Source organism: Pristis pectinata, chromosome 2, assembly GCF_009764475.1.
Source record: "Pristis pectinata isolate sPriPec2 chromosome 2, sPriPec2.1.pri, whole genome shotgun sequence".
NCBI lineage: Eukaryota > Metazoa > Chordata > Chondrichthyes > Rhinopristiformes > Pristidae > Pristis > Pristis pectinata.
In genome coordinates, this window is record NC_067406.1 from 89,411,170 (window position 1) to 89,419,556 (window position 8,387).

General features: G+C 61.1%; 1 pseudogene; it reads left to right on the forward strand.

The window, feature by feature from the left end:
- Positions 1 to 6,425: 6,425 nt before the first annotated feature.
- LOC127579251 (basic proline-rich protein-like) lies at positions 6,426 to 8,329 on the forward strand (annotated as a pseudogene).
- Positions 8,330 to 8,387: the final 58 nt, after the last annotated feature.

An 8,387-nucleotide genomic window follows, 5' to 3' on the forward strand; every position in this document is an offset into this window, starting at 1 on the left:
ACCCTCAGATGGCTTGCAGGTCCACCAATGTGATTGCCATTTTTCTTGCTTCATTTCAACCCAGAAAGTCTCACTTGATGATCCTCCTAACATATCATCTGTCCTCAGAACTGTGGTTGCCATCTCTCTTTTGTTTTCCCTTCTCTCTCACCCAGAAACCCTGTAACCAGAAATGTTAATCTGTCATTCCTGCCCCTCTTCATCATGCTTCAGTGGTCACTGAAAAATCTTTAATTCATACATTTGTCAGTGCCTTCAGCTCATCTGCCTTGTTCTCTAAACATTGCACAGTGAAGTAGTCAGGCTTCTTTTAAATCTATTTTCCAATCTTTCCTTGCTCTGCATTCCAAACTCTCTCATTGACCTCCTAAACCTTCCACTTCCAGTTTTGCTTTTTCCCTTTTGACTCTATGCACTGTTTACCGTCACCCTCCCAAGCTGGTTCAAACTCTCCACCAGAAGCACTAGCAAACTTACCTGTGAGAATATTGGTTCCAGTCTTGTGGAGGTGCAATACATCTGGCCTGGACATTCCCCTTCCATAGAACCAGTCAGTCCCAGAGCTTCAAGAAACTAAAGCCCTTCACCTCCATCTGCACAGGCAGAGATATCTGCACTATCCTCCTATTTTGCATCACAAGCCACAATCTCATTGTCCACATCTAAGGAGGATATATCAGCAGACCAGAGAATTCCTAAATTGTGCTCCTGTTCAAGAAAGAGGCACCTAACTATGGTAACTACAGACAGATCTCCATGCTCTCTACCACAGGGTAAGTCATTGCTAGGGTCCCCCTCAACCACCACCTCCTAGTGACTGAAACCCTGCTCCGTGAATTGCAGTGTGGAATCTGTTCATCTAGAGGCACAGTTGACATGATCTTCATTGCACAAAAATATGCAGGGAACAGCACCAACCATTGTACATGGCCTTTTTTGACTAAAGCCTTTGACTCCATCAGCCAGGATTGATGTGGTACACCCTCCTCAAATTCGTCTGCACACAGAAATTTGTCTCCATTTCATACTTGGTTCATGATGGCATACAAGTCATGACCCTAACTGACAGGTGTACAAATGAGCCAGTCTCAGAGAAGACTACTGTCAAATTAGGTGGTGTTATTATTCCAATACTTTTCTCAAACTTCATCATAATGTTGCATCTGACCTCCTACAAGCATTCCAAAGAGTTGGAGGTAATTTTCAGAGACAAAAGGAAGCTGTTTAACCTTCGGTGACTGCACTCTATAACCAGGGTCACGTGAACCTCAGCAGTCAAACTGTAACATGCAGATGACACTTGCAGCTGTGGATACTCGAAGATCAAGTTCCAAGGCAGCATTGTAGCACGAGAACAGGCCTTACACTCAACATGTGCAGGCATACGACCACTGCATCAGAATGCCTTCTAATAATAAAATGTTCACAGCCAAGACCCTGGAAAATGTGGACCACACTTGCCATATCTTGGCAAAGGCAGACATCAGTGATAAAATTCACCATCACCTTCAATACACCAGGAAAAGGGTATTTGAAGATCAAGATCTCAGACTTGGCATAAAACTCATGGTCTACTGGGCAGCAGTGATCCCTGCTCTCCTCTATGCTTCTGAGAACACGACTACCTACAGCTGCCACTGATGGAAAGGGAAAGTACCACCAAGTGTCTCCACAAAATCCTCCAAATTCACAGAAAGGAAGAATGAACCAATGTCAGTGTATTCTTCCAGGCCAACATCCACAGCATCATGCCTCTAGATACACTCAGTCAGCTATGTCGAGCAGGCCATATTGTCCACATGCCTAATACTTGATACTCAAAGCAGATACTCTATTCTGAACTCCATTAATTACCAGGCAAACAGAAGATTCAGAGATGTGCTCAAAGCTTCCATGAGAATATGCCACATCCCCACTGACCCTTGGGAATCTCTAAGTGGTCTCCTCATGTAAATGAATGTGATCATTTAGGACCCCAGCACTGAGCCTTGCAGCATCCCACTAGTTCCAGATTCCCAATCTGAAAATGATTCATTTCTCATCTCTGTTTTCAGCCTGTTAATCAATCCATGTCAGAATATTAGCCCCAGTCTCATGTACTCTAACCTTGTTTGATAACTTCTTGTGTGGTATTTCACTGAAGGCATTCCAAAATTCCAAATACACCATGTTCATCGATTTCCCTGTTATCCATTTTGTTGGTTACATCAGAAATCCTTAACAGATTTGTCAAGTGTTATTTCCCTTTCATAAATGTCAGAATTCTGAAAATGAGGAATGTTTCTTACTTAGATAATGACAACTTTATTAATCCATAACTATATAGCATAAATTGAAGTTGGCCTTCTTTATGTATGAACTAATAATGTTTAATCTCCATTCTGAGGCTGATTTAGGAAATGCAGAAGTTCAGAACAAGTAGGGTACAATTATGCCTTTGATTTTTCTTGAATGATGCTTGAGTTGTTTGTTCTGGTTTGACTTATTCCTGGAGATTTGATCATATTACATTTGATAACATTGCATTTGACCGAAATAATTTTAATGAAATAGTTATGACGTTTTATCATCTGAGTTCTGCTATTTCATGCTATACCTGCTATGTCAATCACACATAACACCATATCAAATCAATTTCTTGTGTCATCTTCAATCCCCTTGAGCCCTCCAGGAGTACTAAGTTCTGTGTCAGCTTCTGGGGAAAAAAACTTCCCATTTCACATGTAACTTCATGTTCAAACTTCAACTTTCTTGCATTTTATCTCTCCATTCACCACAACATTCTTGCAATTACCAACCTGCTCAACCATATTCTCAATTTCAACTTTGAACTTCACCTTTCTCAAGTCCCTATCAAACTCATTACCCTAACCTACTCCTGCCGTGGCTCTTGTCTACAGCCTCTTATGTCTTTAAGACAGATCTGGTTAAAACTGGTTGAATCACATAAAGCAATATGGGAGAACTATTTTGTGACAAAACTATTTATTATCGTTATAATCATTCTGCTCTTTTAAATCTTTTAAGAATTACTAACAATGTTCTTTCAACCGTAACACTATATTCTGCATTCTGTTACTGCTTTTCCCTATTATTACCTCAAAGTACTCATGTTTTGAAATGATCTGTACGGATAGCTTGCAAAACTAAGTTTTTCACTGTATCTAAGTATGTGACAATAATAAACCAGTATTATTCCATGATTATCCTGGAATATAAAGCAGGAATGTTTTCCCTACTGTTAAGCTTTTGAAATCCTTTTTCAGATTTTTCCTCACCCCTGCATTCAAGAACAAGTTTAAAGGACTTCTTGGGCTCTAACCAGTATCCAGTTCTGATCAAAGAAATAGCTCTCTTGGGTAGGGCAGCCCAAGATAAGACTGCAGAACATGGGTGACTCAGCTATGGCCGGGGGGGAGGAGAAAGATCAAGAGACCAAGACTCAAGGGGGAGTCTATAGTGAGGAGGGAAGACTGACATTTCTCTGTTCACAGATATCTTTCCACAATGGTACGTAGCCTCCTGGTGCTGGACATTCTGAAGGGTAGATGGTGGTGAGGTGAGCGGCCAGAGTCATGGTCCACACCAATAACAAAAGTAAATAAAGGGACGAGACCCTGTAGGCAGATTTTAAGGAGTTAGGAAAGGTATTAAGAAATAGGACCCCAAAGGTAATAATCTCCAAAATTACCCCTGGGTACCATGGGTCAATGGTGTTCTTGTTGGGCAGCCCCTAAGATGGAGGATGACTTGCTTCCACCAGTTCTGTGGGTTCTCGGGTGGCCAATGCGGGAACCACAAACTCTGATGGGGCAGGAGGTGCCACAGGGGACAGGCAGGTTAGTGGTCTCCCCCCTCCCATCATGGTGATCTCTGTCTCTCTCTCCCCCTCATGGTGATTTCTGTCTCCCCCTCACAATGGACACTGTCTCCCGCTGCCACTCATGGTGGTCCTTGTCTTCCCCTCACGGTGCTCTCTGTCTCCCCCCTCACCCTCACGGTGGTCTCTGTCTCCCCCACCCCCCCCTTACAGTGTTGTGTCTGCCTCCCTTTCACCCTCACTGTGATCCCTGTCTCCCCCCTCCCCTCCCCCTCACGGTGGTCCCTGTCCCCCCCTCCCCCTCTCACTGTGGTCCCTGTCTACCCCCTCCCCTCATGGCAGTCCCTGTCTCACCCTCATGGTGGCCCCGTCTCCCACTCCCCCTCACCGTGGTCCCTGTTCCTCCCCTCCCCCCCTCACTGTGGTCCCTGTTCCCCCCCTCCCTCCCTGTAGTCCCTGTCCCCAACCACCCACCCTCCCTCCCTGTGGTCCCTGTCCCCCACCCCCCCTCCCCTCCCTCCCTGTGGTCCGTCTCCCTCATTCCCTGTGGTCCCGGTCCCCCACCCCTCCCTCCCTCCGGTCCCTGTTCCCCCCCCCCCTGTGGTCCATGTCCGCCCCCTCCCTCCCTCCCCCCCTGTGGTCCCTGTCCCCCACCCCCCCCAGTGGTCCCTGTCCCCCACCCCCCCTCCCTGTGGTCCCCGTCCCCCACCCCCCCTCCCTGTGGTCCCCCTGCCCCTCCCCTCCCTTCCCCTCCCCCCTCCCTCCCCCTCCCCCCTCCCCCCTCCCCGTACCCCACCCCCCCTCCCTCCCCGTCCCCATCCCCCCCCTCCCCGTCCCCCTCCCTCTCCCTCCCCCCCTCCCTCCCCCCTCCCTCTCCCTCCCCCCCTCCCTCCCTGTCCCCCACCCCCCTCCCCTCCCTCCCTGTGGTCCCGGTCCCCCACCACCCCCCCTCCCTGTGGTCCCGGTCCCCCACCCCCCTCCCCTCCCCTCCCTCGCTGTGGTCCCGGTCCCCCACCACTACCACCACCACCCCCCCTCCCTGTGGTCCCGGTCCACCACCACCCCCCCCCCTCCTCCCCTCCCTCTCTCCCCCCCTCCCTCTCTCTCCCCCTCCCCTCCCCCCCTCCCTCTCTCCCACCCCTCCTCTCACCCCCTCCCTCTCTCCCCCCCTCCCCCCTCCCCTCCCTCTCTCCCCCCCTCCCCTCCCTCTCTCCCCCCTCCCCTCTCCCCCCCTCCCCCTCCCCCTCTCCCCCCCCTTTCTCCCCTCCCCCTCCCCTCCCTCTCTCCCCCCTCCCCTCCCTCCCTCTCTCCCCCCTCCCCTCCCTCCCTCCCCCTCTCCCCCCTCCCCTCCTTCTCCACCCCTCCCCTCCCCACCCTCTCTCCCCCCTCCCCTCCCCACCCTCCATCCCCCTCTCCCCCCCAACCCTCCCTCCCTCTCTCCCCCCTCCCCCTCCCCTCCCTCTCTCCCCTCCCCCTCTCACCCCCTCCCCTCCCTCTCTCCCCCCTCCCCCCTCCCCACCCTCTCTCCCCACCCTCCCTCCCTCTCTCCCCCCTCCCCTCCCCACCCTCCCTCCCTCTCTCCCCCCTCCCTCCCCCTCCCTCCCCGTCCCCCTCCCCCCCTCCCTCTCCCTCCCCCCCATCCCCCTCCCCCCTCCCCCTCCCCGTCCCCCACCGCCCCTCCCCGTCCCCCACCCCCCTCCCTCCCTCCCCGTCCCCCACCCCCCTCCCTCTCCCTCCCCCTCCCCCCTCCCTCCCTGTCCCCCACCCCCCTCCCCTCCCTCCCTGTGGTCCCGGTCCCCCACCCCCCTCCCCTCCCCTCCCTCGCTGTGGTCCCGGTCCCCCACCACTACCACCACCACCCCGCCCTCCCCCCCTCCCTCTCTCCCCCACCTCCCCTCCACCCCTCTCCCCCCCTCCCTCTCTCCCCCCCTCCCCTCCCTCTCTCCCCCCTCCCCTCCCTCTCTCCCCCCCTCTCTCTCTCCCTCTCTCCCCCTCCCTCTCTCCCCCCTCCCCTACCTCTCTCCCCCCCTCCCCCCTCCCCTCCCTCCCCCTCCCCCCTCCCCTCCCTCCCCCTCTCCCCTCCCTTCCCCCTCTCCCCCCCTCCCCTCCCCCTCTCCCCCCCCCTCCCCCCTCCCCACCCTCCCCCCCTCCCCCCTCCCCTCCCTCCCCCTCTCCCCTCCCCTCCCTCCCCCTCTCCCCTCCCCTCACCCTCTCCCCCTCCCTCACCCTCTCCCCTCCCCTCCCTCCCCCTCTCCCCCCCTCCCCCTCTCCCCCCCTCCCCCTCTCCCCCCCTCCCCTCCCTCCCCCCCTCCCCTCCCCCTCCCCTCCCCTCCCTCCCTCCCCTCCTCCCTCTCCCCCCTCCTCCCCCTCCCTCTCCCCCCTCCCCCTCCCCCCCTCCCTCTCCCCCCTCCCCCCCTCCCTCTCCCCCCTCCCCCCTCCCTCTCCCCCCTCCCCCTCTCCCTCCCTCCCCCTCCCCTCCCCCCTCCCCTCCCCCCTCCCCTCCCTCCCCCCCCTCTCCCCCACTCCCCTCCCTCCCCCCCCTCTCCCCCCCTCCTCCCTCCCCCCTCCCCCCCTCTCCCCCCCTCTCCACTCCCTCCCCCCCTCTCCCCCCTCTCCACTCCCTCCCCCCCCTCCCCTCTCCCCCCCTCTCCCCTCCCTCCCCCCCTCTCCCCCCTCCCCTTCCCTCCCCCCCTCCCCTCTCCCCCCCTCTCCCCTCCCTCCCCCCCCTCCCCCCCTCCCCTTCCCTCCCCCCCCTCCCCCCCTCCCCTTCCCTCCCCCCCTCCCTCCCCCTCTCCCCTCCCTCCCCCCCCCTCCCCCCCTCCCCCTCCCTCCCCCTCTCCCTCCCCCCCCCCTCCCTCCCCCTCTCCCTCCCCCTCACCCTCCCCCCCTCCCTACCCCTCTCCCCCCCTCCCGACCCCTCTCCCCCTCTCCCCCCCTCCCTCCCCCTCTCCCCCCCTCCCTCACCCCTCCTCCCTCCTTCCCCTCCCTCCCCCCCCTCCCCTCCCTCCCCCTCCCCCCCCCCCCCCCCCCTCCCCGCCCTCCCCCCCTCCCCCCTCCCCGCCCCCCCCCTCTCCCCCTCTCCCCCCTCCCCTCCCTCACCCTCTCCCCCTCTCCCCCCTCCCCCCCCCCCTCCCCCCTCCCCTTCCCTCCCCCCCCTCCCTCCCCCTCCCCTTCCCTCCCCCCCCTCCCTCCCCCCTCCCCTTCCCTCCCCCCCTCCCCTCTCCCCCCCTCCCCTTCCCTCCCCCCCTCCCCTCTCCCCCCCTCTCCCCTCCCTCCCCCCCTCTCCCCCCCTCCCCTCTCCCCCCCTCTCCCCTCCCTCCCCCCCCCTCTCCCCCCCTCCCTCCCCCCCCCTCTCCCCCCCTCCCTCCCCCCTCCCCCCCCTCCCCTCCCTCCCCTCCCCTCCCTCCCCCCTCCCCCCCCTCCCCTCCCTCCCCCCCCTCCCCCTCTCCCCCTCCCCCCCTCCCCTCCCTCCCCCTCTCCCCCTCCCCTCCCTCCCCCTCTCCCCCCCCCTCCCTCCCCCTCCCCTCCCTCCCCCCCCTCCCCCTCTCCCCCCTCCCTCCCCCCCCCTCCTCCCTCCCCCCCCTCCCCCCTCCTCCCCCCCTCCCCTCCCTCCCCTCCCTCCCCCTCTTCCCCCCCCTCCCCCAACTCCCCTCCCTCCCCCTCTCCCCCCCTCCCCCTCTCCCCCCCTCCCCTCCCTCCCCCTCTCCCCCCTCCCTCCCCCCTCCCCCCCCTCCCTCTCCCCTCCCCCCCCTCCCTCTCCCTCCCCCCCCCTCTCCCCCCCTCCCTCCCCCCTCCCCCCCCTCCCTCCCCCCTCCCCCCCCCTCCCTCCCCCCTCCCCTCCCCCCCCTCCCTCTCCCTCCCCCCCCCTCTCCCCCCCCTCCCTCCCCCCTCCCCCCCTCCCTCCCCCCTCCCCCCCCTCCCTCTCCCTCCCCCCCTCCCTCCCCCCCTCCCTCTCCCTCCCCCCCTCCCTCCCCCCCTCCCTCCCCCCCTCCCCCCTCCCTCCCTCCCCCCCCTCCCCCTCTCCCCCCCCCTCCCTCCCCCCCTCCCCCCCTCCCCCCCTCCCCCTCTCCCCCTCCCTCCCTCCCCCTCCCCCTCCCCTCTCCCCCCTCCCTCCCCCTCTCCCCCCTCCCCCTCCCTCCCCCTCTCCCCCCCTCCCTCCCCCCCCTCCCCCTCTCCCCCCCTCCCCCTCCCTCCCCCTCTCCCCCCCTCCCCCTCCCTCCCCCTCTCCCCCCCTCCCTCCCCCCCCTCCCCCTCTCCCCCCCTCCCCCTCCCTCCCCCTCCCTCCCCCTCTCCCCCCCTCCCCCTCCCTCCCCCTCTCCCCCCCCCTCCCCCCCTCCCTCCCTCCCTCCCCCCCCCCTCTCCCCCCCCTCCCTCCCCCTCTCCCCCCCCCCTCCCCCCCCCTCTCCCCCCCCCCCCTCCCCCCCCTCCCCCCCCCCTCTCCCCCCCTCCCTCCCCCCCCCCTCTCCCCCCTCCCTCCCTCCCTCCCCCCCCTCTCCCCCCCCTCCCCCCCACCCCTCCCTCCCCCTCTCCCCCCCACCCCTCCCTCCCCCTCTCCTCCCCTCCCCTC